General features: G+C 49.2%; 2 pseudogenes; one reads left to right on the top strand and one right to left on the bottom strand.

Moving 5' to 3' along the window:
• Window positions 1-11,154: 11,154 nt before the first annotated feature.
• On the bottom strand, window positions 11,155-12,992 carry LOC144102683 (uncharacterized; annotated as a pseudogene).
• Window positions 12,993-20,320: 7,328 nt separating this feature from the next.
• On the top strand, window positions 20,321-21,007 carry LOC144102682 (speckle-type POZ protein pseudogene; annotated as a pseudogene).
• The last annotated feature ends 2,296 nt before the right edge of the window (window positions 21,008-23,303 follow it).

Raw genomic sequence — 23,303 nt, 5'->3', positions numbered from 1 at the left:
TCAGAGGTGAGTTTTTAGTAATTTTTCATTGAAAACTTTATTGAACCAAAAAGGTTGAGTTGTCACCGCCGTGGATGCGGTGTTGGGTCCAGGCTTCAGGCGATGGCCGCGGCTTCGTGCCTGCAGGCGCCCTCCAGTGCCCGATCCACCACCAGCCTCTGAACTTCAGGTTCCGAGCTAGTTACCGAAGTCTCCCACTGTTCTTTGTTGGTAATATGCCTTTCTGGACTAGGATTAAGCCTGGGGCATCCGTACATCATATGTGCAAGGCTCCCTTTTGGATCCTTACTTATGGGGCACTGTGGTTTAAAGTTACCGGGGTACATTAGGGCTCTTCTGTGTGGGCTTTAGAATGTGCCTGTTTGAATTTGCCTCCAAATAACCTGTCTGCGTTTTTTTAGTGATTTATGTGAGGCCACGTATATTATTCTCTGTTCCTTGTAATAGTTTGTAATCGCCTGGTATGTAGTCATGCGCTCCTCAGCTATCTCCCAGGGATGAGAGCTCATGGCCCGGTTAATGACACCTCGAGCTTTTTCATGAGCCATTTCATTCCCGTGATGAAAGGAGTGTGCGAGGAACCAGATAAATTTAATCTGACGAATTTAATTATCTTTTGCCCTGTCGAGGATTTGGTGTGCAATTTTGTGTATTTTTCCTTGTGCAAAGTTTCTTACACCACTTTTCGAGTGACTCATTACGACCCTACATTTTGTGTTGGTTATCGCCAGGGCGACTGCTGCCTCTCCTGCTTCCTCGATGTTGTTTGTGAGGACAGGTGCAGCTGTTTTTGTTTCGTCGTCCTGGTTTACAGCGGCTATCACGAGACCCTTCCTCTCCTCATGCTTTGCCGCGTCCACGAAGGTTACCTCCATTTGGCCACCCTAATATTTATGATGAGCTTTAGCTCTAGCCAGTCTTCTAGCTTCATGTCTCGTGGTGTTCATATTTTTTGGAAGCGGCTTAACTTGAAGCATCGCGTAAATATTCTTAGTTATTCGATGTTTCTCGGATTTTTCGATGACAGCCAATTTTGAGTTTTCTAATGAAGGTTTTGCCGGTGTTAGAGTTAGCGAGTCTCTCGAAATGGAAGATTTTGTGAGTCTCAATTAGTTCCTCTATGGTGTTGTGTATTCCTAACCCCAACAACTTATCCGGAGGCGTAGTTGCGGGTAGGCATAGCGCGAGTTTGTATGTCTGCCTAATCATGGTGTTAATTTTCTCTGTTTCAGTCCGGTCCAGATTTAAATACGGTGCCATATATACGATCCTACTCAGGACGAAGGCCTGAACAAGTCTCCTGCTGTCTGCCTCTCTCATTTCTTTTTGTTTATTGGTGATTCTTCTAATTAACCTGCTGAATGGACCTACGCAAGAGAATATTTTGTTAGTGGCTGTGGCGTTTTTACCATTGCTCTAAATGTATGGTACAAGTATTTTAAGTTCCTTGACCTCCGGAATTTTCTTTTGCCCCAGAAGTATCTCAATTGGTGGGTGTTCTTTAATTCTCGGGTGCCTTAATGTTAGAAGTTCCTATTTAGACGGTGAACAGGTGGTTCCATCCCGCTCGCCTTCCATAACCACTGCGTCCGCGCCTCTTAGAAGGGTTTCCTTCAGCTCGGCATCACTTCCCTTGATGGCCCGTAGCGTAATGTCATAGGCGTAGAGTGCATGGAGCAGGTTAGGCACTTTGTTAGGTTCTTTAACCAGATTTATGAGAGTTATGTTTAATAGGAAAGGGGACAAGACTGATCTTTGTGGGGTCCCTTTGCTTCCTAATGTAATAGTTTCACTTTTGAGTGTGTTAATATGTATCTCAGCCGTTCTGTTTTGAAGAAACGCTGAGATATAATTGTAGGTGTTCTTCCCGACCCCCAGCGATCCTAGCGCCTTTAGAATAGCCTCGTTCTTGACATTGTCAAAAGTTTTGAATAAATCTAGCGCTAGTATTACTCGTATGTTTTTGCAAGTATTGTTATTGTCAGTAATTATGCCTCACGGCTTGCTTGTTTGTGCAGAGTGCTGACACCCCCGAAGTTCATAATTTTCTTCTTATCACCTGAACCGTCGTCTGCAGCTTTCATTACCGTTTTATCTTTATAGCGCTCGTAAATTATCTACTCAACGATGCACAAGCTACCCATATTGCCGTAAAATATTTTATTGAGGCTGTAGATACGAAAGCGAGCACCGTAAACAGAACGTTCACTGCCGGCCGCCGAGCAACCCTAGTATTTTGAGAGGTGAGTTTTCAGTGAAAACTACGGGCATAGCTACTTTTCTGCTCATTATTGAGTCCAATGTATTGCTGAAAGTGCACGCCTAGGCTCAAGTATATCTATTTATACTGAATGGTATAAATAGCAGCTTTATTTATACTGAATGGTTATTTAACGCACTAAATTTTTACACTATAAATACGCTTTGTTGCCTTCCTGCACTAGAAAACCGTGCAAAAAAGACCTGATGCGTAATATTTTTCAGCAAAAGCGGCCTTTGCAGCTAATTTTTACGCTAAGTAGTGGTGGCGATGGACCACTCCGGAAGGTCAAGCTCTGAGGCTGCTTATAACTGAAAACCTAACTACAAAGTGACTACCGTGACCCACTCGGGACCAACTTTTTTTTTAATCCAGGTCTTACCACTCGTGGAAGCTATTAAAAAAGTCTCATAAAGGAAGGAGCCGACGGAAGGGACAGAAATGCAAGCTGCAATACATTCCCAAAGGTGACGCTTTCCATGAAATGCAGCACCTCGCTGCTGCTGCTGCAAAAAAAACAGCAAGAAACAAGAAAGCAAGGAGTGGACGTTGAGAGCGTGCTTTCGCATGTAGTTCATAAAGAACAAGTGGTTTTGCTGGCTTCGGCAGGAAGCTATGGCAGCACATGACAGGTCTGCAGGGTGCATCCGGCAAACGGACCCTAGATAGCATTACCAGAAAAACGGACTTCGTTTGCTTCCACTTCAAGCGGCAGGCGAAAAACTCAGCTCTTTAACTCACGGCTACTTGGGAGGGGGAGGGGGGTAAGGTTGAAGGGAGCATGCCGGATGCACTGAAGCGAGGTATTTGTTTTTTGAGTCCCTGGTAGCTGTTGTAGCAAAAAAAATCTGCGGTTTCGCTGTCGTCGTCAAAATAAATGGTCTTTTCCACCATCACCACCACCACCAGGTCCGCATCAGACCTCGTATAAAGAACTGGGTGCGCATTCAGAATTGAATTTTTTTTTCATTTCATGGTGCTCAGTAGACCCGCCTGTTCTCTATTAGAACTATTCACTGGATAAGAAGTCTAAGACGGAAGAAGATACAAGGACGATACGCCGAAGTTTTCCGCGCACGTCGGCTGCCGTTTGCTGTCGACGCTGTTTAAAGGGTTACACGTAAACCGCTGGACATAGCAAATTTTTGCCTCCTAAGTTTCTCTACGGCATTGGGCCCGAAAAATAAACTTTTATGATATATTGTAAGAATTGGCATTGGGAATGCGAAAAAGTGGCCAATCAATAGATGATGGAAGGCGTGCGGAATGCGTGATGGAATGCGTGAGGTCCGCAGTGCTGCAGGCTCCTTTTCTTGTGTGGGCTCTGGTTTTACCACAGAATTATTACTGGTATATCCGGTTCTCTAATTATGATAGCCATTGTCTATAAACAACCAGCACATGCATAACTAAACGTACTTCTGTGCCGACTACAGAAACACTTCTTTCGAAGCTGATGTTTCGCAGTTGTTCAGCTTTCTCAAATGCAGCCGGCAATCGTGGGAATTCAGATGCTGAATATGCCTCTTTTTATTATTCATCGTGAAGGCATTATCAAGGCAACATTGGATATTGTAATAAGAGAGTAATTACTCACTGGCATCCACCCAAGCGCAGCCATGCGGCAATAAAGGAAAGCTATAAAGCTTTCTCAGAAACTTCTCAGTAAAAGAAAAATTACTCGTGGTCCGTGGTACGAACGCGGGGCCACCGCATCAGCGAAGGAGCCGCTCTACCAACTGAGGTAACCGGGATGGCTAGCATGTCATAGGGCAACAGCGAACTGAAATATTACTTGAAGTGGGAACATTGTTGGTCGAATGTTTAGAGGAATCCGCCTAGCTGGAGTAGAATTCGTAATAACCGAGTAATTCCTCATTGGATAACACTAAACATTTGAAGGAAATTCTCAGCACTTCGAGTTATTGATCAGTTCGCCCTCGCCCTAACATGCTCCAGCCGTTCCCGTTGGTGATGATGATGATGGCCTTTGGATGAATGTCACGTACTCACGACGGGGGATTGGCCAGGGTACATTGTTGATACAAAAGCACACATGGGTAAGGAGTGGAGTAATTGGAAAATTTTGTGAAGACGCAAATTTGGAGAAAAAAGGTGAAAAAAAAGAAATGAAAAAGGCGTGATTTCACATTTTAGCATAAAAATCGATCTCATGGAATTATATACCCGTGAATAAAATCGCACACAGCTTTCAAGGTATATCCCTTGGCACTTGCCCCAAAGGAGAGTAGGATCGGAAAAGATAGAGGGAGCCCCAGTCGAGCGAGGGGGATCTCCAAGTATGTTCTACGGAGAGAAGCGAGCCGCCGGCAAAAGAGGAGAAAGTGATCTATTGACTCTATTTTGCCACAAGACTCACAAAGGCTAGTCAGCGATAACCCTGATCGGCAGAAATAGAGATTTAGTCGCGGTATTCTGTGACGCAAGAGGATCACGGACACCTCACATTTCCTCGAACTGCACATCCGCACACTCCAAAGAAATGCCAGGTGTTCGAAATCCGCTAACGCAAAGAGAGGCTCATGGCTCAAGTAGTGGAGGCGCTGGAACCGTTGGAAGCGTGCTGCCGACAAGAAGACAGTATTGGGTACGAGGGGGACAATAGGTCCCCCAAGGCCGGACTCAGCTAAAAAATCAGCCCTCACATTAGAAACAAAGCCACAATGCCCAGGGACCCAGTGAAAACGAACTTCTGTAATATGTGATGGAAGAAACAATCGAAGGAAACGGCTCATAGAAGTATCCCTCGATTTTTCGAGTGCCGTCAAGACGGAAAGGCTGTCTGATAGTGTAATAACCTGAGAGATATTGCAGGGAATCCTGATTAAGGTCACCTCAATGGCCAGAAACTCGGCGACAAAAATAGGGGTATAGTCGGGGGCCCGAAATGAATATCTCCAATCAAGAGCCATTGAGTAAATGCCAAGGGCTGCCTTTTCATTTTGCTGGGAGGCGTCTGTAAAAACGGCAATATGATTAGGAAAATTATCCAGATACTCCTCAATAAGCCCTTTTAATACACTGGGAAGCAGATCTTTCGCATTCCCTGGGAGGGTGTCATCAAAGGAGATCACGGGGTCAGCACGGCAGGGGATAACTGGTACTACAAAATTTATTGATACGGAAATTTTTGACAGCAGGGAATTAGTGAACACAACCTGAGGAAGCTTGTACCTAGGCCAAGATGTACAGAAGAAAGCAGCCGCTCTTCCAACTGAGGTAACCGGGATGGCTAGCATGTGATAGGGCAACAGCGAACTGAAATATTACTCGAAGTGGGAACATTCTTGGTCGAATGTTTAGAGGACTTCGCTTAGGTGGAGTAGAATATCTAATAACGGAGCAATTACTGGTTGGATAACACTAAACATTTGACGAAAATTCTCGGCACTTCGAGTTAATGAACAGTTCGCCCTCGCCCTACCATGTTCCAGCAGTTCCCGTTATCTCAGTTGGTTCAGCAACTGCTCCGGTGCAGTGGTGGTGTTTGGTTCGAATCCCGAAACAGGATGAATTTTTCTTTAACAACGATTTTTCAGTGGACGCTGTATAGGTTTTCTTTGTGGCCGTTTTGCTGCGCCTGGATGAACCCCAATAATTATTTGCTTCCTTATTACAAAGCCGACTCCACCTGGGGTGATTCCTCTAAACATTTGACCAATACTATACTTTGTTAAAAACAATAACAAAATCAACTTCCACTTCTGGCGCGCGTTCTTTCTACGTGTATGTCCTTTCTTTTATTATGTGCCTTCCATAATTTCGCGTAAACCGCCGAACTTGTTGCATCAGATGCGTGGAGGAACGCCTTGCGCTAGCAGGCATGCATACAAAGGAAGGAGCATGTTCAATCAGGACTGCAAAATTGATTCTTGTCCAGCGCTTTGATATTGTTCCCAAGTCTTGAGTGATTGTCACACTGAAAGCGGTGAGCACGCGGCTTCATCCCTTCGTTTGTAATGCGAGGTGCCAACATGTTTCTCTCAAATAATCGCTACTAAACGCAACTGCGCAATCGATGCTCGAGATTGTTGTACTCTTTGTCGTTATCTCGAAAGTTCTTGATTACATCAAAATGGACCCCTCTAAAGAGCTGCGGTGACTTGGTCCTTCGGCGACAGCCGGGCACATTTGTTGCTAACACCGCCATGTTATTTAGTGTTTTGCTAGCGAAGTCCTCCAAATTTGTTTCAGTTTTTTAACTGTTTTTTTTGGGGGGGGAGGAAATGGCGCAGTATCTGTGTCATATATCACTGGACACCTGAACCGCGCCGTAAGAGAAGGGATAAAGGAGGGAGTGAAAGAAGAAAGGAAGAGAGAGGTGCCGTAGTGGAGGGCTACGGAATAATTTTGACCACCTGGGGATCTATAACATACACTGACATCGCACAGCACACGGGCGCCTTCGCATTTTGACTCCATAAAACGCAGCAGCCGCGGTCGGGTTTGAACCCGGGAACTCCGCATCAGTAGCCAAGCGCCCTAACCACTGAGCCACCGCGGCGGGTTCCTGCAAATGTGTGTGTAGTGGTTGTTTATTAAAATAATAGTAAAATGGAAGGAAAAGATTTTTGCTAACCCCGGCATCTGCCATCGATACTGAAGCACCTGAGCAGGGGCAGCGGAAATAAAGGATAGCAGTCAGAATGGAGAAATTAAATGAAAGTGGTGAGGGGACAGGAAGAGAGGATAGAGGGAGAAGTAATATATACAAACTATTTACAAAATAAGGAAGTGTTGGTTTCTGTGGCACCTCAGTAAGTTCGTCTGCTGTGCCCTTCATTGTCACTACCGCGTGACAATGTATATTATTGGGGTAGGAGTAACGTCTGCGCGAACTACCAAACTATTGACACAATAGATATTAAAGGGGCCATATTCATGCATCTTGGACAAGCAATTATATGTATGCTGCCGGTGTGAAAGTTATGAAGATTTGCTTGCCGTAAGCGTGGGGCTGCTTACTGAAGTAAGCGCAATGCTTGCGAGCAGGGGCGGCAGAAGCCTGGCAGGTGAGGAGCGCAGAAGTGCCCGCTGTGCCCACACGCACACACTTAAAAAGTAAGAAAACGAACAAAACGTAAGTGGTCCACTCGGAAGAACAACGCGGACTCACTGTCATGCACATACGAGAACATTCACACCCTTTCGTTCTGCCAGCACAACCAAGCCACCAAACACGACACCCTAAACTCCACCCCTAGAAAAAAAAGACGCTGGTGGTGGTGGTTGTGGTGAAAACTTTTTATTGCTGCAATAGACTTTGGGAGCCACAGAGTGGCCCCGCTACATGGTCGGCGTCCCTAGTCCAGGACATCGCATGACAATGCCCCGTCTCTCGCCCGTTTCACCAGAGCCCTTTGGGACTCAAGCGAGGAGCAGTTGAGGAGGGCAGTCTCCCATGCCTCTCTGGAAGGGGTAGGGGAAGGGGGAGGTGGGGATTTTGAGTACATGCCCACACCATGTGGAAGATATCAAAGGTCTCCCCACAGTGCGGGCATCGCCCATCCGTGTTCGGATCGTAATGCTTTAAGATCGCAGGACAGAGCAGAGTACCTGTCTGCAGGCGCCTTAAAGTGCGCTCCTCCGTCTTACTCAGCCCCTTGGCAGGGGCCGGGAAAAGGCGGTGGTTGTCGCTATAATGCGTTATTATTTGCCTGAATCGCAGCAGCGGCTGCTTAGTCTCCGAGCCAGAAGAGCTGGGATGAGGAGCCCGGTAAATAAGCGCTCGAGCAGCCGCGTCAGCGGCCTCATTACCTCGTACGCCCTGATGGCCAGGAGCCCAAATGATTCTTTTTGGTGTTGGATCAATGGCAGTCCGTCTTAGAATGCCAGCAGCTAAGGGGGAGATCTCCCCAGCCAAGTAATGATCACATGCTTTTCGGGAGTCCGTAATGATGATTCTCCAATTGGCGTGGGCGGCAGCAAGCGCTATCGCTACTTCCTCGGCTCGCATTGAATTCAGGGCTCGAAAAGAGAGTCCATTGACGTGCATGTCCTGGTGAACAACAGCGGCCGTGTAAAATCCCGTGGGCGACGGCCCTGCGACGTCTACATAATATACACCGGGTCGGGAGCCGTGTGGTCTCTCAAGAGCCCGAGCCCGCACTTGTCTGTTTTCGTGCATGTCGGTGTCCATGTTACGGGGGAGCGGGGAGACCCAGACCATATGGCGCCACAGTACCGGGATACGCTCCGTCTCCTCTGGAGTGCAGTCGTGTTGGATGTGTAAGCGGTTTAGCAGGCGGCGCCCAGGGGCCGTCTGCATGAGCCGCGTGTATTGGTTCACGAGGTGGGCGTCCCGCAGCTCCTGGTAGGAGTTTAGCACCCCCAATGCCTTCAGTTTGGCATTAGAGGTAGCCACCGGGAGATCCAGGGCTCGCTTAGTTGCCTTGCGGATGATGGCGTCTATTCGCGCCTCGTCTTGCTTAGTAGTGCGGAGAGGATCGGCGTAGAGGATCCGACTAGTCACGAAGGCATAGACGAGCCGAAGCGCGTCCCTGCCCCGCAGACCGCCCGCTTGTTGGAAACGCGGCGGATCATACGCCCTACCTGTTCGCCTACTCTCTTGAGTTTCACGATGGTGGAGTCCGGTCTGAGTCTGTGGTGAATGAAAAGGCCCAGAATACGAAGCTCCTCCACCTCTCTAATAGGACCTCCTGACAGAGAGATGTGAATTGCTGTCCTATCCTTTGGGTTCGCTCTGACATGCAGAAGCTCTGATTTCGCTGGAGCACATTGGAGCCCACAGTCCATAGCATACGCATCGACTATGGAAGCGGCCTGCTGAAGGCGGGCCTCCATGTCCCCAAGGCTCCCCTCAGTGGTCCAAATTGTAATGTCATCTGCATATAACGCGTGTTGAATGACTTCCACCCGGGCCAGTTGGCTTGGGAGGCGCATCATAGCTATGTTTCATAGCTATGAACAGGAACGGTGATAACACCGCTCCCTGAGGGGTACCCCGTGTTCCCATCACGTAAGGGACGTATTCCTCGCCCTCAATCTGAAGGAAAGCCTGGCGATTAGTCAAGAAATATCTTACGTACGCGTAGGCCCTAGCCCCACAATCGGTAGAGCTCAAGTTGGCCAGGATGCTTCCGTGTTTAACATTGTCGAAAGCCCCTTTCAGGTCAAGGGCGAGGATGGCTTTGTCGTGTTGCATAGTTGTGGGCCGTATTACATCCCTGTGCAGCTGGAGAAGGACATCCTGTGCAGACATGTGGGGGCGAAACCAGAACAGGGTGACTGCAAAGACGCCCTTACTCTCCAGGTATGGAGAGAGGCGATCCCGAACCATCGTCTCCATAAGCTTGCCCGCACATGAGGTCAGTGATATGGGCCTCAGGTTGTCCGTATTCACGGCCTTACCTGTTTTATGGATAAACGTCACAAGTGACGTTTTCCACTCGGGAGGGAGTGGACGCCCGTCCCAGATCTGGTTGATGTATTCTAATAAATGGAGGTAGGCTGGTTCCGGTAGGTTCGCCAACAGGTTCACTGTTATGTGATCCCGTCCCGGAGCCGTACCTCGGCGCATTTTTGCTAAGGCCGCCATAAGGTCGTGCAACTCAAAGGGGGCATCAAGTGTTTCATTAGGTCTGCCAGAGTACATGTACTCAGGCCCAAGCGGGTCCTCCGTACGACAGAGATATCTGTCGCACAGAGTGTCCGCAAGGTGCGCCGTCGTACCATGATACCCTTGCAGAGCCCGCCGGAGCTGCTTTTGCGTCTCCCCTCTCGTTTGGGAAAGGTCGATTAGACTGCGAAAGAGACGCCACGTCCCCTTCGAGCTCATCTGATGAGCTGCGGCGTCGCTGCGTGCTATCCAATTTGAATCTGAGAGTTCGGCAGCATACGCTGCAGCCTGCTCTGTGAGTTTCGCTATGCGGTCGCGTAATTTGCGATTAGTTTTCTGGTTTTTCTACCGTTTAGTTAAGCTCCGGCGCGCCTCCCACAAATGCAGGAGGTGGGTGTCTACTGCGGGGATCTCTTCCGTGGTTTGCAGTGCTGTGACGTGTTGTTTCTGAATGTTGTATATGTGGTTAGCCCACTCCGCGTAGCCGCCGGAAAATAGTACGGGAGGGATAGTGCGATTTCGGAATTTGTGCCAATCGGTCAGCTTGGCCTGACCCCATTTTTGGCGCGCTGCCTTCGCCATGAGTGTAATCCGGAGAAGGAGGTGATCGCTGCCTAGAGAATCTCCCAAGTTCTCCCAAGCAGCCTCTCTAGCATTTTTAACGAGAGAAAGGTCGGGACACGTGTCGCGGATTACCGAATTCCCCACTCGGGTGGGATACGCCGGGTCCGTGAGCAACGTGAGGCTGAGGGTGGAGATGAGCTCCGCCAGCTTACGTCCTCTTGCCTGTTCGAAGTGGTAGCCCCAATGAAGGCTGGGAGCATTGAAGTCTCCAACGATCACTAGAGGCTCTTTGGCTGCCATTTTTATCGCGCGAAGGAAGATTTCATTAAAGGTTATGCGCGGTTTATGCGGAGGGCAGTATATGTTGAGGATATATATTGACAAGTCGCGGCGTCTGTTAGGCAGTACCCGGACCATTGTATATTCTTGCTCGGTACTCAACTCTAAGTCGACCTGAACCACGGTGTAAGCTTTATTCACCAAGATGCACGTAGAGGCGCCCCCCTGAAAGGTGCTGTAGCCTGATAATTTAGCGTCTATACCGGGCTCCTGCAGGGCATTGAGTGCCGGCATGTCTCCTAAGGACTGCAGGCAGAGCTTGAGGTGTGACCGTTTTTTCAAGCTCTGAAACCCCTGCAGTTCCTTTGGATGATCTGGAATGTTTCAAGGTTTTTATCATTCCTATTAGATCTGCTAGCCATTTTGTTATATTTATTTACGGGCGAGCGGACTAGCTCTGGCCGGGAGCCAGCGCAACCCCAGCGATTGGCCGCACCGACCCACCAGCTGAAGAGCCTGAACCATGTTGCTGCGCTGCCTGGCAGGAGGCTGTCTTACGTTTGAGGTGAGGGGATTCGCAGCTAGTGGCGTTCTTAAGTTGGGTGCTGACCCAGGGCTGCACGGCTTTAAGGACCGAGTCAGTGACCTGGGCCATAAGGTCGGGAAGTGCTTGCGTTAAAGCTGCCTTGAACATGTCCTGGAAGGACTCGCGGACTGCTGACATGATTTGATTCGGGAGTGCCGCCACTTGCTCCTCCAGTTGCTCGGTTTGGCGCTGCAGTGCCTCTAGGCCGGCGACGCGACCAGCAGATCCAACTACCGTGTCCCCGCACTGCCGCGAGACGCTAGTGAGGCAAGATGTTACGGATGATCCGTCATCCTCGTCATCTGGCTCAGCTTCTTGCATTGGTTCGGATGACCCGGCCTGTTTGGCCTCTAATTCTTGAATTTTGCGCGCTAGAATTTGGTTCTGGCGCCTGAGCTCCTCTACCTGCTGCTGTAGGGCGGTTCCGGTAGGGGAGGGACGGGTAGGGGGCCCGGAGACTGCCCTACTCGAACTGCTCACCTGTGGTTGGACGGGTGCCAAGGGCGGGAAGTCCCTGGCGTTGAGGACCGGGGGCACCGCCTGGGTCGCGGACTTGTCAGGTTTCGATGTGCCGGGTTTGGCCTTGGTTTCCTGATCGGCTGGCGCTTTCTTGGCCTTGGGCAGAGGAGCCTGCTTGGGCCCCGTCTTTGTCTTCGGTTTGGATCCGGATGGGGAGCTCGGTTTGATGGCTTTCCGGAACCGCCCGGCACAGCCAGGAGCTCCGGTAGGGTGGCCGCCTCCGCAGATGAGGCAGCTCGGAACAAAGTCATGTTCTGCCGGGCCATCAGAAGTGGCATCGGGAACCTGGACTCCGCAGCGTTTGCAGCGGCCCGGCTGCGGTCGCGGGCACGCATCGGCCCGATGGCCCACTGTGCCACAGCGGTGGCATGCTGGTACTATTTTCTTGTACAGGCGAACAGGGAGCCGTTCGTAGCTGTACAACACCGTCCGTGGCACCTTGGTCCCCGCGAAGGTGATCACCGCAACCGGGGTTCCCCCTAGCTTGCGCACAGACACCACATTTTGTTCCGCAATGAGTTTTCGTTTAACGCTTTCAGACGTTTCGTGTGGCGAAACAGTCACGACGCCTCGACAGAACGCACCGGAGAGTTTAGGGCGTCCCCGGAACAATAGCTCGCGTTCCCCTACTGGCAGCACAATATCCCGGAGTAGCTTCTCCGCGGCTTCGACAGATTTCAGTGCACATACAAGGACGTTTTGGTCCCAAACGGGCCACACCTCAAGTCCAGCATTTGCGTCGTCCCCGAGGATGCTGCGGACTGCAGCGCCGGCTCGTCCAGGACCAAAAGTTGCCTTGAGGTCGACCGTGTTTCTTGGTTTCAGCACCACGACGATGTCATCTTTTTCAATGCACGGCGTGTTCTGCGGCCGCCACCGGAGTTGCTTGGAGCTCTTCGGGGCTGCGGTGAGTGCTCTCCCGCCCTGCGTATGCGCAGAGCTAGCCGGCGCCTGTTGCTGAGTGGCACCAGCACCAGCGTCCCTCGATGCCGCCGCCGCGTTCTTCCGCGCCAGACGCGGACCATATCTTCGACGTAATCGTCCTCGGTTGGTAGAGGATCCTCACCTTGAGTCGTATCCTTGGATTGAGGGGTATCCATTGTTACGATCTGCAAGGACTGCGGGTCGTATCCGGTGACTTGATTTGGAGCCGCCAGAGCCGAGGGATCCCCGACCGGGGCCATCGCAGGCCCCTGCGCCGTTAGGCTTAGCACCACCGCGGCGTGACGAAAGCTTCAAATGACCGAAAAGTGGTCAAAAATTGTCCCCACCTTAACAAACGTGGTGTCGACGGGTGTCGCTGAGGTTCCTGGAGACGATGATACCAGGCTTGCAGGGGGAAAAGTTGGTGTATCGCAAGACGCTGGTGATCGTGTCAGTAGACGGCGAAAGTGAAAATTAGTGTTTGCGGATTGATGGATGGATGGATGGAAAAAACGTTTATCAGAAAAAAAGGAATGAAAAAATCTTCCAGCGTGGTCTCCTACTGGTCCAGGAGTCCACGGGCTTGTGCCTCACATAAGGCCTAATAAAGCAGCCATTTCTGGCCGGCGGGCTTAGCGGTCCGTAAAGCAGGCCTCCAGGAAGAATGAGGATAATAATAATTGGTTTTCTAGGAAAGGAAATGGCGCAGTATCTGTCGCACATATCAGCCGACACCTGTTATGCGCGTAATTAAGGGAAGCGATAAAGGAGGGATTGAAAAAGCGAGAGGAAGAAAGGGGGCCTGGTGATCTTTACCTTGCACTGACATCGCAAATCACACGGGCGCCTATGCGCTTCGCCTCCATCGAAACGCAGCCGCCGTGGTCGGGTCCGAACCCGGGTACACTGGATCACTCTCCGAGCGCCCTAACCACTGAGCCACCGCGCCTCATTACAGGTCCGGACGCCGAGAGGGGGACTTCTGTATTTTATTGAACAAGGGTTAGGCACACCTGTACATTCTGTTTCACTCTAGAAACACTGGCCCTGAAGCTGCCTCCTCCGGAGCACTCAATGGGTGCATGTCCGGGCACCTGCAGAGTTTTGTAGACTCCAGCCACGCCAAGGACCAGGGAAAGCTTGTTGTGACAGCTCTTGCCGTAAAATTGAATTGCGATTGCGAGATTCGTCATGCGCAAAGACTGCACGAGCTTGTATGCAATATTAATTACGCGAAGAGCGATCCAGTCCGAGTGGGCTTCCTGCCGCCCTGTTCTGTCCTTGCCCTCCTTTCTCCGTTCACGCTTGGCTGCACGGCCGCAGAATGTGTACCAATACAGACGCGTCGTCCTTGCTGGAACATTCGCTATTTGTGTTCTGGGAAAGTTAGCGCGAGGCGCAAGGGCCCGGATATGTGCTCGGGGTGATGACGTGATCGTGTCGCCGTGGGTGGCACCCTCTGCACTGTTGCAATCCCGGGTGCCAACCTGCGCACAACGCGCCCCCGCCCCTCACTTTTCTGCGACTATCCGTTCCAGGGACGCGTTCCAGGGATGCTTTGAATAGGGTTCGAAGCCCTGTGGGCCGTTTTCTGTTATAGAATATCTCATCCGGGTCCCATTTGAACCCAACATATTTTTGGAAATGTGGCGGCGTGTTTGAAGGTTGCTTCACTTCCGCCACCGGTTGGCCCGGTATTGCACTGCCTCATGGATCGGTCTGGGGCATTATAGCGCGCGTCTTTTCAATCCTCTTTTTCTAACCTATCTTTAAACTCTCCTACTTTCTGCACGTGGTAACGATTGTGGCTCAGCTTGAGCCAGTGGGCCGGCCTGTGCACTTTCCTTTTTCCTGGCAACAACAGAAGAAGAAGAAGCGTTCTCGCTACCGCTAGTAGTACAGCGGGTACGACGATGGCAAACATGTTTTAACGCGGTATAGCTAGGGAGCTCTTATCACAGAAAACGCGTTGTCCTCCTCGATATCTTCGTGGTCGGCGTCGTTGGCCGTGAGCGAAAAATCCCCGTAAAATGCCCAGCGAAGCAACCAAGGAAGCACGTGGGGTGGCTAGGTGACGTGACCTTGTCGCGTCATCACAACCTGCCCACTTCACTGTCAGCAAACTGCCCACCATCGCAGGTGGGCAGTTTGAAAAAAACTGGTTTTTGGGGAGAGGAAATGGAGCAGTATCTGTCTCATATATCGGCCGACAGATGAACTGCACCGTGAGGGAAGGGATAAGGAAGAAGTGAAAGAAGAAAGGAAGAAAGAGGTGCCGTAGTGGAGGGCTCCAGAATAAATTGGACCACCTGCGGATCTTTAGCGTGCACTGACATCGCAAAGCACACAGGCGCCTTAGCGTTTCGCTCCATCGGAACGCAGCCGCCGCGGTCGGGTTCGAACCCGGGAACTCCCGATCAGTAGCCGAGCGCCCTAACCACTGAGCCACCGCGGCAGGTAACGGCCGTTGGGCATATTATTGATTGGTCGCGAGAGGTTTTTGGGAAGAGCTTCATGGATCGCACAGGGCCCACCATTGACAGAACCTGCCAACGCAGGGCACTGACGCATCGTTTAACGGCTGCACCGCTGCGCCAGGAGTGGTATGAGGACTCCCGGGTATCAATGAATGCAAATTAGGGAGTGCCCAATTCTGCAAATATTGCCATTAACCAATTAGCTATCGCATTATACCGTTAAGCTGGCGCTTAAGTGTCCCCTCCAATGTTATCCGTTTGCCTCCTACTACTGGTCTTGCAGTTGTGTTGTCACTCGTCTCTTACTTTCATGTGTACGATCGTCGAAGCTAGCAAAAAAGAACCGCCAAGATAGAGAACGAACAGCAAACGCCGACGCAGATGCAAACGTGCATAAAGGTTCCGCCTAGATTATGCATTTTATATTTCAGCCAACATGAAAATCGGGTGCTCGTTAAAACGGGCAATTGCAGTATATAAAAGCAAAAAAAGTGTTTTCTTCACAATAGTGCACACTTCTTTTTTCGGTAATTACTGCTTCTGTGCATTTTGCCTAGTAAAGTTTGCATTAAAGGTACACCGCCGTAAAATTAGTCTCAATAAAGGTTGTGGCAGATTCCTCTGCTTGTAATGCTTGTTCCGCAAAGCAGCATTCGGTGAAGTTTCCTTTACAACGAGCATAAAAAGGCAAAAGACCATGCAGTTTCCCCATTTGGAAGATCTTGGGCGGTTCTAGAATGCCAAGAGCAAAGGAAGCAAATTTCTTATCAGCAGTTTTGTTTTTTCGGGTTGCCTGCTCATTAACAAAGTCACGTGAACAGGATTGGAACATTGCCTCGTGTTTAGGGCGAAGGTTCAATTCCCCGAGATGAAAAAGAAAGAAAATTTTGTCCCAGTGATTCAGAAGCAATGAAAAAGCAGAAACGAGGTGAAAGCACCGGTCAACAGGTCAACAGCCCTTTACGGTAGCTAATGCATATTTCTCGTCTGGTGTGCGTGACACTTGGCCCCTTGACTCACTCATGTCTAGTAGCCGATCTCAGGTTCTATTACTTGGCGACTTCAATTCGCACCATGTGACTTGGGGGTTTAAAACAGACAGCTTTGGTTCTAGGCTATTTGATTGGGCTTCTGACAACAACTTGATCTGTAACAATTCCGGATTGCCTACGTTTGTTCGCAGTCAATGCCGCTCTGCCTTGGATTTAACTTGTTCCTCCACAGGAGTCTCCGTTATGTCTTGGGCGCCTGTTGACTGCACAACAAACAGTGATCATCTACCGATTAGTTTCAAGTTTGCGTGTAAATTAACTCTTCCTGAGCGACATCAGCGCACGTTAATAGATTACAATTGCTTTAAAGACACGCTAAAATCAGCCCTCCAAATCACTTCAAACACTCGCGCTCAGAGAAGCGCCGAAAGCAAGGCTGCACATCTATGTTTAGTACTGGACCATGCAAGGCAAAAGTCTGAACTTTTGGTTAAGAGAACAAAGGGTGCAATCGCGAACAATTGGTGGAATGCTGAGTGCACGCGTGCATATAGACGACGGAAAGCAGCTTGGAAGAAACTTCTCATCAATCAATGCCCAAAAAATTGGCTGGGTTATAAGTATGTTGCAGCAACATTTAAGCGCACTGTCGCCCGTGCAAAGGAGGAGTATAATACAAATCATTATGATTTCCTTTCCCAATCAGGAAGTAAACGAGCTTTGTTTAATTTCATGAGGCGCATCAAGGTGATTCCTCCTGCTGCCAACATTGAATCCCTCGTTCAGTCCCCTGCTGACATCGCAAACGCCTTAGAAGATATTGCGTGTGGCCTAGAGCTTCGCTTTAGATCTGCTTTACCTTCTCCTACTATATTCACATGCACCTCAAGTGATTTCACTGAGGTCTCTATGCCTGGGCTGTCGCAAATTGTTCTGCGCTTATCCCCAGCGGCTCCTGGCCCCGACAAGGTCACTTTATTTATGATCAAAATTTTGTTCAATGAATTTCCTGCAGACCTGTTGGCTCTAATTAACCATTCTATTAAAGGCCCTTGGATACCGCATGAGTGGCGTCTTGCTGAAATAGTTCCATTGCATAAAAAGCAAGGGGAAGGCTTAACTTTAGACAATATACGCCCTATTTCATTAACATCGAACCTAGTGAAATTGGTGGAAAGGGTCCTTCTCAGCCGTGTCATGTCATTCATTTCAGAAAATGCTGTCTTGAATCCATGTCAAACTGGTTTCAGGCCGGGTTGTTCAATTTGATGTGCTCATACTGACCTTGAGAGTCGTATTAAATTAGCTCGCAATAGTAAAAAGTTTGCTGCGCTTGCCACCTTGGATATCAGTAAAGCATACGACAGCGTGGAGCACTCGACTCTATTTCTAAGATTACAGGAACTCAACTTCCCAAGCTATTTTGTAGCCTGGATTTCTGTTTTTTTGGAAAATAGAGAATTTTACAGCTGCCAAAATGGCGTTTCCTCAAGGAGATTTCCACAGACAAGAGGTGTTCCGCAAGGATCAGTTCTCTCACCTGTTCTTTTTAACATTTTTCTAAGCTCAATTCCATGCATTCAAAATGTGCAAACTTATGTGTACGCCGACGATATTGCATTTTTTGCATCAGGAGGTGACATTCACACTCTTTATCAAACTCTGCAAAATTATCTCAATGTTCTTGACAACTGGCTAGGAAGAATTCATCTGTCCCTTAATGTGAAGAAATGCGCATTGTTAGTATTTCCAGTTTCTGTTCCTGTAAACATCTGCCTGGTCTATAGAAATAACATAATACCTCAAGTTCAGGCGGTGAAGTATCTCGGTGTAATATACGACTCTACTCTCTCCTGGCGGCCACACATTGAGCAAGTTTCTGCAAAAAGGAGTTCGGGCCATTGGCATCCTGCGCAGGCTTTGTAGTGCTAGGTCAGGCATGAGAAGGCATACGCTTCTGATGATTTATAAAATGTACGTCCGCCCAAATTTGGAGTTCGGGTGTGTTTTATTCTCAGGAGCTCTTGCCTATAAACTTTGTCCTCTTGTGCTTTTGGAGCGTGAGGCGTTGCGCCTTTGTCTGGGGCTTCCAAAATATGTCGCCAATGCTGTTCTGCACCTTTAGGCGCGAATGCCTTCGTTATCAGCTAGGTTTCGCCTTTTAACAGTTCAAACATTTTTAAAATTGTGCGACTCACCTCTTCACGCTTCCAGTATAATATTTTTCAGTCAACCTTCCGCCTTTTTTAGTGCTGCCTGGTCTCGATTTCATACCCCGCAAATATGTTACGTGCAGTCCCTCCTTGATCGCATAAATATTCATTTCACAGATGTCCGCCAAATATATAACAACTCCTCATCTGTCCAGATTGAATTCGATGATATTTTCCCATCGAATGCAAAGCTGCAGCCCTTCCCGCTTCTTCAGGGTCTATTGCAGGACCACCTAAGGTCCTTTCCCTCTCATGTTCTTATTGCTACCGATGCCTCGCAGGATCGCGAAAAGGCAGGTATGGGAATTTTTTCACCTTCACTGGATTGGTCTTTTTCTCTCCGTCTTCCTGACTTCACTCCAATTTTTCTGGCTGAATTATTAGCAGTAATCTTAGCCTTACGAAAATTAGAATCTACCGTTTCCCAGGTCGTGGTTATGACAGACTCTCTGTCCATTTGCTCTTCCTTATCCTCACCCACTGACTCTCGGCCATTACGCCTCTTTAAGTTCCTGATTCCGCTGCATCTAAATTCGGTAAGGTTGCTTTGGGTACCAGGTCACATGGGCTTTCACTTAAATGAGGTTGCAGATTCCTTAGCAAGAGCCTCTCTCAGCGGCCCAATTGTTGCTGTCCTACCATCGTGTGCATATACAGCTGCGGTGAGGTTTCGCAGCTACACAATATTTCAGGAATTTGCTGCCTCGGCTCTTACATCATCTCCCGAATATCAGCATCTTCTGCATCCTTGGAGTAGCAAAGACTGGCGCTCACGCAGACTAGAGGTCTCTTTCACGCGCTTGCGTTGCCGGGTTCCCCTTCTAAATTTCTACCTTCACAGATCTGGCCTGGCAGCTTCCCCACTGTGCCCTTTTTGTGCCGAACCTGAGACAATAGATCACTTCCTGCTGTTCTGCCGCTGCTTTTCTCATTTGAGGAAGCGTCTTTTGCAAATTCCATTTCATCAAATGGGCTTGCCTGTGTCTTCCGCGGTTGTTCTTTCCATTGGCGCTTCTTAGCTTGGACGAAGCTACAGGAGTGCGCTCTGCTGTGCAAAATTTTCTTCAAGAAACGCAGTGACTCCCATTCTAATTTCTTTTTCACGCTCTCAGTCAGTAAGACATTGCAACATTACAGGCATTGTGTACTATTATGCACATTAAGCAATTGTCCCGTCTTCGATCTCCAAGTAAACTGGACCCCTTTCCTTCCCTCTTCCAATCTATCAGACTACATACTATTTCCACTGCTTTTCCCGTCAGAACTTTCCTGTATCCAGTAATTAACCGCCTGTGTCTTGGCCACTCCCCCGTAGTGGGTATGTGCCAGCAACGTCTGAGGCCTTCCTTCCTTCCTTCCTTTTCGGCCGCAGTACTGGGACCTCCGAGACAGCAAGCCTCGGTCCTTGCGACACGGTTGAGAGCTCCTTATCCTGCAAGGCCTAAGGCTCCTTATCCCCAAGCTCCTTAGTGAGCGTAGACATTTAACACGCGCAGCCTTCTAAGATGGGCGCCATGAAACTGCCTGAAGACGACTCCATCCCCACGAGCAAAACCGCGAAGGCTTCCTCTATATGGCTAATCGAGAATTTTCCTTCTGCTGGGGGCGTCTCGGACAAGAAATAGCTAGCTCCAAATTTCAGTCGCACGGTTCTTGGTACCTGGCCTTCCGCACTGGAGAAGATAGCAACGACGATTACCGTGAGTGCCAGTTCTGGTCTTTTTTTCTCCACCACGAGGATAGCCAAAACGTGACTGCAGAAGCAACGTTCTGTGTCGTCGATGTGAAGAACAACGATGCTCTCAAGAGCACCGCGACTGTACTAACGTTCACGGACGGGATAGCGACCAGCGGATATTTGGGCACCATAACCAGAAGCGCTCTGCAAAGTGAAGCTGCGCAGCTTATGCCTGGATACTCGCTTACAATACGCTGCGATCTGACTTTCGTTGACTGCTCCAACGAGCACACAGAACGATACAGGACCACTGTGAGTGTCACAGACTGCCGTCTCTCGGAAGACTTGGGCTGGCTCCTGGACAGTGGTAGCGGCGCCGACGTCACTGTAAATGTGGGCGACGGCAGGTATGGTGCGCACAAGGCGATACTGGCGTCCCGGTCACCAGTTTTTCGAACCATGTTCCAGCACGACATGCTCGAGAACCTGCAAGGGCAAGTCTTCGCGACAGACATCGAGTACGAAGTGTTTGGAGAAATGCTCCGCTTCATCTACACTGGACGTTCACCGAACCTCGACAACATGGCGCACGCCCTCATGGTGGCGGTTGACAAGTATGGCTTGCAGACTCTGCGGGACGAGTGTGAAGACGCCCTCATTCGAAACCTCAGCTTCGAGAGTGCGGCGTTCAGTCTCATCGTCGGCCACAAGCTCAACGCTACCATTCTGCGTCATTACTCCCTGAATTTTATTTGTGCCAACCTGTGCGAAGTGATGAAGACGGACGGATGGTGCACCCTGGCGGACGACCACATAGATCTGGTGTTGGATGTGATTATCGCTGCACTTCTCGAATCTTGCGAGGACACCATCGAGCCGCCTGCCAAACAACGGAGACTGTACGAGAGACGCTAAGATGAATATGTCCGATGTTCATAGCTCTACGCATTGTCTAAGGCACTGCAACATCACGGACAAGGAACGTGTGGTTCCGGACATGTCAAAACTTTTCTGGTCTTGTCATTTACCCTGCCACGGAACTCCTAAACTTTAATTCTACAGTGTGGTTTGGTTTCCTAGCAGGCGTCAAGCAGTGAAATGAGCAGCCTGCTTTGCAATGTATATCATTCTTAACCTGCCACTGTGTTAGGTACTGTGGAGATTTGCTTGGAACTAAAATTATTAGAACATTAAAAATATGGTAAAAGAAAATAAAAATACAAAATCAGACGAAGAGATCTGGCGCACCAGCGGCTGTTCAATATTTGTCGGCGACGAAAGGCTCACGGCTCTGGCCAAAAATATAGTCACATTGAATTACCTCGTATCCGTTCTCACGTTCGCTTTCATGCCACGTAATCAAAATAACTGATAACCACGCAATTATATTTCCGATACTCGATTTTATGCATTTAAAGAAGTTTCGAAGAGACCAGCGCGGAAACAGACAGGGATACGAGAAGAAAAAACACTGACGACAGGACAGCGCTCGTCCTGTCGTCAGTGTTTTTTCTTCTCGTGTCCCTGTCTGTTTCCGCGCTGGTCTTTTCGAATCATGTCACACCAACTCGCCCAAACGGCAATTTTGATTAAAGAAGTTTGTGTGCATCAGGAATGTCGCATTGAAGTCACTAAATTATTTGCACCGCAATGCCTTGTCACTTCAGGCACGTCATGCTATTTTGGTGATTTTACATGAACGCTAAATAAGCTACGTAGATTTATTTTTACGCAGATATCAACAATTAGTAATATTGTAAACGTGTCTGTGCGTCTACAAACGCATTTTCATTCTCATTTCTGCGGGACCGTGTGCTCAGATTTTGTATCGTGCTATTAGGTTTACAGGCCGATTGTTCCCGTGAAATGGTAGAACTAACAAGCAATCTCGTGTGAGTCTCGTCACGGCACGTCTTTCTTCTTTTCTCCTTGTACTCCCTCCTTGATTCCTCCCCTCTTCTCATAGTGCGCGGTTCGGGTGTCTAGCGAGATATGCGAGACAGTTACCACACCATTCCCTGTCCTCAAAAACAAATTTTCATTTTCAATTTTATTCGTGGTTGTGGAACACAAAATGCGCCCGTGTGCTGCACAATGTCAGCACAGATTTCCGGGGTAAAGTATACTAGAACTAGTACACTTTACCCGGGGGGTCGAATTTCCTCTTGAGCCCACCACAATTGCACTTCTTTGTCTTTCTCTTCTTTCACTCCCACCTTCCCCTCCCTCACAGTGCGCTCGTGGTGCATAACAACGGAGGAAGTTCCTGTTCATTTCTTTTTTTCCTTTAGAACAATTTTCCCCACTGCTCTTGCCAATCTTCCTTTTCCTGGGATGCCTTCCGCACCCACTGCAAACAACTTAAGGACGACATAACTTCGGCAGAAGATTGGAGCCAACAGCTTAGACAAATCAGGGATCTCTACACTAAAGAAGTGGATCGAACAGAACAAGCACCAGAAGTGGACAAACGACTCCTCAGGCTGTGGGAGGCAAGACGAGGCCTGACCAAGCGGTGGAAGCGCCAAAAGCTAAACAGAAAGCTAAAGAAAAAGATTGCCGAAATCAACAGGCAAGCAGAGGAATATGCAACGCAGCTGGCAAGACAAGGGTGGCAGCAGTTTAGTACCTCGCTGAATGGCACCCTCAGCACGGCTAGAACGTGGCAGATCCTCAGAACAGTCATGGATCCGAGCAAAAGCAAGGCGGAAAGCAGCAAATCGATCCAAAGGCTAATTCATCAGTACGAAGGTACAGAAGAACAGCTGCTCCAGGCAGTACGAGGGAAATGCTACTGGAAGGACCAGGTAGACGGCTACCAAGGCGACTACCAGGGCGAAGAAAACTCAACCACGGACAGACCCATCACAAGAGAAGAGGTCGTCGAGGCTATAAGGGCAACAACAAAAAATACGGCAGCAGGGGCGGACAAGATTAATAACTCGTTAATCCGAAATTTAAGCGACGAAGCAATCAGCCAACTCACCCTATACCTAAACAAACAATGGGAAGAAGGGACGGTCGGATTCGATCCGGAGTTCCCGGGTTCGAATCCGACCGCGGCGGCTGCGTTTTTATGGAGGAAAAACGCTAAGGCGCCCGTGTGCTGTGCGATGTCAGTGCACGGTAAAGATCCCCAGGTCGTCGAAATTATTCCGGAGCCCTTCACTATGGCGCCTCCTCCTTCCTTTCTTCTTTCACTCCCTCCCTT

The sequence above is a fragment of the Amblyomma americanum genome, chromosome 8 (genome assembly GCF_052857255.1).
Source record: "Amblyomma americanum isolate KBUSLIRL-KWMA chromosome 8, ASM5285725v1, whole genome shotgun sequence".
NCBI classification, from domain to species: domain Eukaryota; kingdom Metazoa; phylum Arthropoda; class Arachnida; order Ixodida; family Ixodidae; genus Amblyomma; species Amblyomma americanum.
Note: the sequence above shows the minus strand (reverse complement) of the source record. Positions and strands in the feature narration are given on the sequence as shown.